This window comes from Salvelinus sp. IW2-2015, linkage group LG4q.1:29 (genome assembly GCF_002910315.2).
Source record: "Salvelinus sp. IW2-2015 linkage group LG4q.1:29, ASM291031v2, whole genome shotgun sequence".
Lineage (NCBI taxonomy): Eukaryota > Metazoa > Chordata > Actinopteri > Salmoniformes > Salmonidae > Salvelinus > Salvelinus sp. IW2-2015.
In genome coordinates, this window is record NC_036842.1 from 15,373,010 (window position 1) to 15,384,194 (window position 11,185).

Here is an 11,185-nt window from a genome sequence, read left to right on the forward strand (position 1 = left end):
CCATTGTGGCCATGTCAAATCCACAACCACCAGATGCTGTGCATTGGAGAGAGTGCTTGGCCTGCCAGATGAGATGTATCCAGTACATGTCATTGTCTTGTTTCTGTCTTGAGTTCTTTACGACATATCATGGGCCTAGTCATTTAGGCCTGGTTCAATGGGTAAACCTCTGATATGCCTGCGCAACTGTGACAGGTCATCTTACCACCTTACACACTTGTACAGCATACACGCAGACATTTAAGAACGAGTTTATGTAGGTTGTTAGTCCAGCTGGAGATTAACCCTGATGTTTCACCACACTGATAGTTGGAGTCCAGAGGCAGATTAGTTTTAGAGGCACAACCACATGGACAAATTCAAGCATGCTCTGAATGTCACTGCGACCTACAGTACGTCACAGTGCTTAAAGAGGGACCGCAGTGTTTCAAAGTTGAGATTTAAGATGAACTTAAAATGGGTCTGTTTGTACTACCACTCCACCGCTGGATATGGCTGACATCAACCTCTTTATTTCCCTCTACACAACTGCCAAAAGGAACTGAGGTCCACCTTGAACCTCAACTCTTCTCAGTAGCCACGTGCCTCACCTCTGTTCCCAAGACTCCATTGTGGTTCTGTTGGTCAGTGTATGTCTGTGATCTGACACCGGGGCTACTCTATGGTTTGTTTCAGTGAGTTTTATTGTCTATTGTGACGTTGGAGTCTGAATGCACAGAGCAGGAGGTATAGCTATGATAAGACTGAACTCATCAGAGATTTAATGAAGATTTTGTTAGAAATATACACTTTGCAGGGCCCATTTTGAAAAGGAAAGATTAAAAATGATTCCCCTCAGACTGCTATGATAACAATAGTTATTGTAATCATACACATCCTTTTGATTTAATTTTGTTTTTTCCCCTCATTGTAAAATGGAAAAAGGTTTTGTCATTAAAATTTCCTCAATCAAGCTGAATTGTTAAGAATTATTTTGTATTAGTTTCACTTAACTATGCAAAGGGAAGGGATCACCTCTTTCCCACCAAGGTGCATGAATTGAGGAAAAAAAGTGGATAGGAGATTCAGCAACTCTTGCAGGACAGGAGTTGCTGAATGCTTTAAGTGTATTAAGTAGAAACAACATGAAAGGCTTCTGGCCTTCAGGGTTTTTTACCTGAAGAAGGCCAAAAGATGTATTGCGTTGGTTCTACTTTTGACTGATTACCTAGAAACACACACGGACTAAAATGCATAATCTCACACTGTATCAGATCAGAGCCAGCAGGGAGAAGGGAGGGTGGTATGGCTACTAGCCAGTCCTCATACCTCAGCCTATAACATGCAGTCAGTTCTCATATTCCAGAGCCTTAAAACACAATGTTTAGCTGAGTGTGCCTGCACAGTCATTTGTCATGCAATGGAGCTTGTCCTGTCACTGAATGTCCCCAGGGAGGACACAATCCTGGTTCGGCTGACTGGCACTTCAAATCAAACTTTATTTGTCACGTGCCGAATACAACAAGTGTAGACTTTACTGTGAAATGCTTACTTTCAAGCTCTTATCCAACAGTGCAGTTCAAGAATTAGAAAATACTTACCAAGTAGACTAAAATAAAAAGTTATAATAAAAAGTAACGCAATAACAATAACGAGGATATATTCAGGGGCACCGGTACCGAGTCGAGGCTAGTTGAGGTAGTCTGTACATGTAGGTGGGGGCGAAGTGACTATGCATAGGTAACAAACAAACAGCGAGTAGCAGCCGTGTACAAAAGGGAGGGGGGGGTCAATGTAAATTGTCCGGTGGCGATTTTATGAATTGTTCAGCAGTCATGGCTTGGGGGTAGAAGCTGTTGAGGAGACTTTTGGTCCTAGACTTAGCGCTCCGGTACCGCTTGCCGTGCGGTAGCAGAGAAAACAGTATAACTTGGGTGACTGGAGTCTCTGACAATTTTATGGGCTTTCCTCTGACACTGCCTATTATTCAGGTCCTGGATGGCAGGAAGCTTGGCTCCAGTGATGGACTGGGCCGTTCACACTACCCTCTGTAGCGTCTTCCGGTCAGATGCCGAGCAGTTACCATACCAGGCAGTGATGCTCTCGATGGTGCAGCTGTAGAACCTTTTGAGGATCTGGGGACCCGTGCCAAATATTTTCAGTGTCCTGAGGGGGAAAAGGTTTTGTTGTGCCCTCTTCACGGCTGTCTTGGTATGTTTGGACCATGATAGTTTGTTGGTGATGTGGACACCAAGGAACTTAACTCTCGACCCGCTCCACTACAGCCCCATCGACGTTAATGGGGGCTTTTTTGGCCCACCTTTTCCTGTTGTCCTGGCACCACACTGCCAGTTCTCTGACCTTCTCTCTGTAGGCCATCTTATCGTTGTCGGTGATCAGGCCTACCGCTGTTGTATCGTCAGCAAACTTAATGATGGTCCTGGAGTCGTGTTTGGCCACGCAGTCGTGGGTGAACAGGCAATACAGGAGGGGACTAAGTACACACCCCTGAGGGTCCCCAGTGTTAAGGATCAGCGTGGCAGATGTGTTTTTGCCTACTCTTGCCACCTGGGGGCGGCCCGTCAGGAAGTCCAGGATCCAGTTGCAGAGGGATGTGTTTAGTCCCAGGGTCCTTAGCTTATTGATAAGCTTTGAAGGCACTATGGTGTTGAACGCTGAGCTGTAGTCCATGAACAGCATTCTCAGGTAGGTGTTCCTTTTGTCTAGGTGGCAAAGTACAGTGTGGAGTGCAATTGAGATTGTGTCATCTTGATCTGTTGGGGCGGTATGCGAGTTGGAGTGGATCTATGGTGTCCGGGAGGATGCTGTTGATGTGAGTCATGACCAGCCTTTCAAAGCACTTCATGGCTATGGACGTGAGTGCCACGGGGCAGTAATCATTTAGGCAGGTTACCTTTGCTTCCTTGGGCACAGGGACTCTGGTGGTCTGCTTGAAACATGTAGGTATTACAGACTCGGTCAGGGAGAGGTTGAAAATGTCAGTGAAGACACTTGACAGTTGGTCCGAGCATGCTTTGAGTACACGTCCTGGTAATCCGTCTGGCCCAGCGGCTTTGTGAATGTTGACCTGTTTAAGGTTTTGTTCATCGGCTACCGAGAGGGTTATCATACAGTCATCCTAAACAACTGTTACTTCTGCCTCTTCCTGGGGGGGGTGTACTACAAAGCAGGACCAATGAGTTAGCTAGCTAACATGCTTAAATATTCATAAATAACTTTAGATTTTTTAGAGAGAGAAGCTTTCATGGTGTAACTGACTCAACAACCAATAACACATATGTTTAGCTTTCTGAATTTCTTAATGAACCAGAAAATCAATAGTTATTTCTGGTTGTTTATTAAAGTTAGCTGCGTAACTCATTGAACCTACTTTGTAGTTTGCCCCTCTGTGCAATATCCCACTCATGTTGTTTCTCATATCGCTGTGTTAATGCTTGTAACATGATTGTGGATCTCTTTATAAGCTCCATGACTGTAAGGTGACTACCCTGAGACTTTCAAAACTCCGATACTTTCATGCCCCCCTTCTCTCTCTCACACACACATACTCACACACATCCTGTCTGTCACTAAAATGAGACTCATAGACTAGATGTAAAATATTTAATGTAACTCCGGGACACTCAAATTAGTATGAAATGTAACGCTTGGTATGGTTACATAAGACAAAAGGAGGGTGGTTGGTCGGGGTGGATGAGTAGACGTATAACGCGAACGTCTAGTAGCAAGTCAAGGTTGGTTGCACTCTTGGTTGCACTGCTTCCAGCCCCAGGTTGAGATTTGGAGGGCTGGTCTTTATGTTAGATCTTTTATCCAATCATATTCAGCCATCATGTGTTGCCAGGGGTCTAAAATCTGCCCTCAGGCCTTCAGAATCAACAGTGCGGCGCTTGTAGCTTAAAGTGAATGGAAATGAAAATTTAGTGTCAACCAATCAGCTTTAGAGTTGGCTATTGTACGCCTGCTGGCTGGCTCCAGTGTTACACAGGAGCCAGCTAGCAGGCGTAGTGCGTGCACGTCTTTTGATTGGATTACCAATATTGAGAGGCAGGTCCTATGGGCAGGTCTATGCAGAACCTCAGAACTAGGAAACTGAATTTGATAAACAAATTAATTCGCGTTCTACTAAGCTGTTTTTTCAACCCACAATGGCGGAAGGAGGAGAAGATATCGATTTGGTCGAGGATATAATTATAACGCCATTCTCAAGACGAACTTTTCAAGAAAAGTTAGACATTGTAAGGAGAGGTCGCCCGACGCCGACGCTACAAAGCCTGTCACAGGCGGGAAAGGGGTTTGTTCGGCACTTTCAAAGTTCCAACTACGAGCGCTATCAATGGCTCACAGGCTCCGAGAAGCACTGCAAACTGTACTGCTGGGAATGCCTATTATTTGCAAGTGATCGATTTGGTGTTTGGAGCCACACTGGCTTTGCAAACTTGAGTTGTCTAACCAAGGCAGCAACGAGACACCAAAGTACGGCTGAGCACTTACAAGCAATGGTGCTTTTGAAAACTTTTGGGGACACCCGAGTGGATCTACAGCTCAACGAACAAGCGCGCAGGGCAACGGAGCTGCACAATGAAAAGGTGAAGAAAAATAGGGAAATATTGAAAAGACTCCTTGATTGTGTCATGTTTTTGGGTAAACACTGTCTACCCAAAAATGTCAATTTTTGTCAATTTCAAGGTGACGCAACGCCTGGTTATACTGCGTTTCTGTCTAAATGTATAGTGTCTAGAGCCATGGCATCATAATGATGGTAATAAGAGGTGGATTAATTCGGGTGGGACTGTGTAGGACCTCACTGAAGGCCCAGGCCCCAGGCCCACGGCACGCCACTGTTAGCCACCTAGCCAACGTTAGCCACAAGAAATTGAAATTCTTAACATATAAGTTTTGCAAATTCGTAATATTTTGTACGAGTCGTAGCATGTTGTACAAATTTCAATTCGTAACATATCATACAAATGGATGAAGGACAAATTAATATATACCATATGAAAAGTATAATATATTACTAATTGGAGTGTCCCAGATTTACGTTTACTATGTTACGTCTACCCAGGTTGAATTATCAATCAGTGAAACCCTTTTAGTGGCCTCTGGCTTCCTGTAGAAACAGCACAGATATAGAGATCTCACCAACAACTGGTGAACAACACTCTCCAAAAGCTGCTGTCAGTCAATACCCCATGCTCCTAGCTCAGTCATTCTGACCCTTAACCCCACGGCCATGATACTTCCCGGCATGTAACTGGAATAGAACCCCTGCCTGGGACACCAATGGAAAGCATTGATTTTGTGCGATTTGAAGCAGCTCACGGATGCCACACAGGAATTAGCTGTCTCGGTCTGCATCTGGTTTAGCAAGAACTCAGGAATTAAACAGCTCCAGTGACAGACGTTTGATTTGTAGCAGGGACTAAGCTGAGGTTTACATCGTTTCTTGTTCAGTCCCTATAAAGAATAGCCTACTATCCTCTAGTGGTGAAGATATATATATATATATAAATGACACAGACACTGAGAGTCAGATTGTAAGGTGCAGTGTAACTTGATCTTAACACAATTGCACTGAACCCGTTGATCAGTCAGGATGGCTAAATGAGTGTTACGAGAATTATGTTCTCAATGTTCAAAACCCGATTCAATTAAACTACTCAGTCTGCCACCCAGAATGTGTAAGATACTGGTTGAATGAAACAGACGGAGGCCCAGCTATGTTCGTCAAAATGTTTATTCACGAGAGCGCTGGTTAGTTGTACAAAACCATTCATTTTATACTGGCTCCTTACGCACATACTTTCACACACAAACAGAAGATATCATACGCACATACTTTCACACACAAACAGTAGATATCATACGCACATACATATCAATACCCAGCCGACAACGATTAGGGACCGCGAGAAGCACTCCCTGTCCTTTCCCAAATCTCTCAGTGGCCCCTAGCCAAGGTCGGCACCGAATCTTGCTCAGACAGTCTGTGTTTAAGATACTATAGAGACATATTGTACAGATGTATAAATTTACTGACTAAAACTACACACATCATTAATACTAATTTTATGATTCTAATCAATTTCATACCATTATATGGTTTCAGGGTGGAATATTATAATCGCTCATTTAAACATATAAATTCCATCAACAATGAGTCAGAATGCTGTTGAGCAGTATCCAAGAAGAGTCCACCCCCACTCCCATTCTTCTCTAACCAGTGGGACATGGGGCAGAACAGTAATTGATGGTAATCAATGAAGGGGGGATTTTGTTTGGCATTCCTGAGATACAAATAGAAATGATCCTAGAATTCAGTTCTGCATGCTTTGTAATGATGCACATCATACACATCATTAGTCATTCAAAATATGCATGTACATCCTCCATTTTTTAATTTAGATAATATCAGTAAAACATGAATGAATGTAGTTTGAGTGTGTTGTATGAAGTCTGGCCTGTTGAGATGGGGAGGGTTATGTTTTCACTGGAGAAGGACACAGAGCCGGCCACCACCCTGTAACCCATGGTAACGCCACAAGCTGCAATGGGAGGAGCTGGGGAACTTGCCGCCTCTGGATTGGCTGGAAGCAGGTGTTCGGAGGTTCTGTGTGGGGAAGGAGGAGAAGATGGGATGGGTTAGGAGGCGGGATGGAAAAAGAGTGTGTGTGTGTGTGTGTGTGTGTTACCAAAAGAAAGCAGTGATCATTGCTGTGCACTACCTGTTAATCCAGACACATAAAATACATTCTCTAACCACTGGGGTAATGGATGCAAGTGCATCAACTTCAGAGTTGTGTTTTCTGTGACAGTGTAATTAGCAACAGTGCATAAAATGGATTTACAACTCTTTGATCCCCATCTGTTTCGTAATGCAAGGACCAGAAGGCAGACATGGGTCCCAGTGGTCGTCTGTTTTTGGGCAACTTCGTTATTGACCTAAAAGTGGGAGTTGTGGTCAAGAAACACTGGCATATTTTATCATCGGACCCAGCTTTGCCGGCTGAATTTAAATATCCACCACGTATTGTGTATGGGAGAGGCCAACTGCCAGCCACAAAAGAAAATTAGCCAAACTCTTTTACGCCCTCTACCAAATGGTAGCTATAAATGCACAGTGAAACAATATGATGAAGTGTGAATATTTCTGCCACCCACACACAGGAAAACGGTTCCAAATAAATTACATTATTACGTGTTCCACCACCCATGTTATTTACATTATTAAATGTCCATGTGGGCTCTGTTATGTCGGTAAAACCACCCGCTCTCTCAAACAGAGWATTAGTGAACATAAAAGTTAAATCAGGAGAAACGACAGGGATTATCCAGTCGCTGTACATTTCAATGACCTGAAGCATGACATTTCCACCTTTAGATTTTGTGGCATAAAGAAAGTTAAGCTATCAGACAGGGGAGGAGATATTAATAATACTCTGAGTAAAAGAGAATGTTTTTGGATTTTCACCCTCCAGACATTATTTCCTAAAGGACTTAATGATGAAATGCCTATGTATGTTATGTTGTGAATTTGAACATGAAATATGTGTATTTTGTAGATTATTCTGACGTTTTTCGTACGATGTACCCAATGACTAATGTGAAACTTGCTATGTCCTCATTGAGATTTTAACGACGTGTTCAATACGCCTTATTTATACACTTTTGTAATATTTATGAAATGCATATTGTTATATTTGGTAGCACTTATTTGTTTTTCCTTTGCCTCCAACCCCCTTCGATGTGTAGAACGGATGTGGGTGGGGCCAGGTCTACATAAGGGTGCACATTTAAAAAAATCACAAAATCTCTGATGAAGGCCGTGTGGCTGATACGTAAGGTTATTAAATATTGGTGATACTATCAAGAGCAGTGTGCGGTTTCCTTTTTCTTTCATCTTGAGCTAAAAGTTAAAATGCACTTCGTCTTCAGAATCTATTTGAGTAATGTTTTTTTGACATGTGTGAGCAAGGGAGAAAGAATTCAGAACATGAGCAACTCCTGCCAGAGCTCTCAGCTCACCTGCCACTTGTGCGCAGACTTGCTCAGTCACACAGAATGGGGTGGTGCTGAAAGGATAGCTCCCTTCATTGTTGAGCTGGGTGTAAAGTAGCAATCTGTGAGATATGCTCTGACTGCCTTTTGACCCCATTCTGGGGACTTGTTCAGAATTAAAGTTTTCAGTTAGCCACAATTTAACCCAATACAATAGTTACATTTATTAAAGTTGTTCTCACCACTAACCTCTCAGGTGCAAATCATAGTAGGAACAGTGTATGAGGCTTTTGATTTACACCATAGTGACCATACCCCTCTAAGTAGTAGGCTACACTTCATCGATAGGGGCAACAGATGAGCTTTGATGAGATTTGATTGACAAAGCATTGTCCTATGCCAGTGAGTTCACTGTTCATTTTTGGGCATGACTTCCAGACATATGGCTTTACTCTGATGTCCTCCAGCCATAGTCTAGTTTATATTTACTATGTGGGGTTCTAGGTTGTTTTTTCTATGTTGGGGTTTTTGGTATGATTCCCAATTGGAGGCAGCTGGCTATCGTTGTCTCTAATTGGGGATCATACTTAAGTAGCTTTTTTTCCACCTGTGGGTAATGGGATATTGTTTCTGTGCAGTTGCCTGTTTAACACTGCATTGTCATCACGGTTCGTTTATTCTTTATTTAGTTTTTTTTGTATTTGCTTAAGTTTCACTTTCATTAAAATTATGTGGAACTCAACGTACGCTGCGCCTTGGTCCGATCATTACTACGATCTTCGTGACAGAATATCCCATCACCAAAGGACCAAGCAGCGTGACCAGGAGGAGCAGGGATCCTGGGCCCGGGAAAAAGAGAGTGGAGGACATCATCGACATGGGAGGAGGTTATGGCAGGGGACAAGACCCTGCCATGGAAGCAGGCGGAGGCAGTGAAGGAGGATCAACGACGACTCCGGGGTTCGCAAGCACGAGAGGCAGCCCCCAATTTTTTTGGGGGGGGGGGGGGGGCACACGGGGTGGTTGGCGGAGCCAGGTTTCAGACCAGAGCCAACTCCCCGCTCTCGCTTTAAGGATCGTGTGACCGTTCAGGCACCAAGTTATGCAGGAGTAAAATGTCCTTAACAAGTCGCATAATAAGTTGCATTGACTCACTCTGTGTGCAATAATAGTGTTTAACATGATTTTTGAATGACTACCTCATCTCTGTACCCCACACATCCAATTATCTGTAAGATCCCTCAGTCGAGCAGTGAATTTCAAACACAAATTGAACCGCAAAGACCAGGGAGGGTTTCCAATGCCTTCCAAAGAATGGCACCTATTGGTAGATAAAAATGCAAAAAAAGCAGACTTTGAATATCCAATTAAGCATGGTGAAGTTATTCATTACACTTTGGAATGTTGTATCAATACACTCATTCACTACAAAGATACAGGCGTCCTTCCTAACTCAGTTGCCAGAGAGGAAGGAAGCTGCTCAGTGATTTCGCCATGGGTCCAATGGGGACTTTGAAACAGTGACAGTGTTTAATGGCTGTGATATGAGAAAGCTGAGAATGGATCAACAACATTGTAGTTGCTCCCCAATACTAACCTAATTGACAGAGTGAAGAGAATGAGGCCAGTACAGATTAACAATATTCCAAAACATGCATCCTGTTTGCAACAACGCACTAAAGTAATACTGCAAAGCAATTCACTTTTTGTCCTAAATACAAAGTGTTATTTTTGGGACAAATCCAACACAACACATTACTGAGTACCACTCTTCATATTTTCAAGCATAGTGGTGGTTGAATCATGTTATGGGTATGCTTGTAATCGTTTAGGACTGGGGAGTTTTTCAGTATAAAAAATAAACAGATTGGAGCTAAGCACAGGCAAAATCCTAGAGGAAAACCTGGTTCAGTCTGCTTTTCACCAGACACTGGGAGATGAATTCACCTTTCAGCAGAACAATAACTTAAAACATAAGGCCAAATCTACACTGGTATTGCTTATCAAGAAGACAGTGAATGTTCCTGAGTTCCTTGAGTTAAATCTGCTTGAAAATCTATGGCAAGACTTGAAAATGGTTTTCTAGCAATGATCAACAACCAATTTGACAGAGCTTGAAGAATTTAGAAAAGAATAAATGGGCAAATATTGTACAATCCAGTTGTGCAAAGCTTTTAAAGAGTTACCCAGAAAGACTCACAGCTGTAATCCCTGCAAAAATTGATTCTAACATGAATTGATTCAGGGGTGGGAATAATTATGTAACTGAGATATATCTATATTTCATTTTAAATCAATTTGCAAACATTTCTAGAAACATGTTTTCACTTTGTTATTGTGTGTAGATAAGTCAGATGTTTTTATTTTGTAATTGTTGAATTCAAACTGTGACAGAACAAAACGTGGAATAAGTCAAGGGGTATGAATACTTTCTGAAGGCACTATAGTCTTGTGAGTGTGCATAAAGTCAATGCAAGATCGGGTCAATGCAGATAGTCCGTGTAACCATTTAATTAACTATTTAACAGTATTATGGCTATTTTGCAGTCTAATGGCTTGGGAGTAGAATCTGTCTCGGAGCCCGTTGTCCGGACGGTAGCAGAGTGAACAGTCTATGGCTTGGGTGGCTGAAGTCTTTGGTAATTATTTGGGCCTTCCACTGACACTGCCTAATATAGAGGTCCTGGATGGCAGGGAGCTCGGCCACAGTGATGTCTCTTTTCAGCCTCCTGAGATGGAAGAGGCGATGTTGTGCACTCTTCATGACTGTGCGGGTGTGTGTGGACCATGTTAAGTCCTTAGAGATGTGGACGGCAAGGAACATGAAGCTCTCGACCCATTCCACTACAGCCCCGTCGATTTGAATGGGGTCGTGCTCTCGCCTCTTTCTCCTGTAGTCCACGATCAGCTCCTTGTTCTTACTGATGTTGAGGAAGAGGTTGCTGTCCTGGCACCACACTACCAAGTTTCTGACCTCCTCCCTGTAGGCTGTCTCATCGCCATCAGTGATCAGGCCTACCACCGTCGTGTTGTCTGCAAACTTGATGATGGTGTTGGAGTTGTGGGTGAGCAGTGAGTACAGGAGGGGACTAAGCACGTTCCTTGGAGGGGCACCTGTGTTGAGGGTCAGCATGGCGGAGGTGTTGTTACCTACCCTCTCCACTTGGGGCTGGCATGTCAGGAT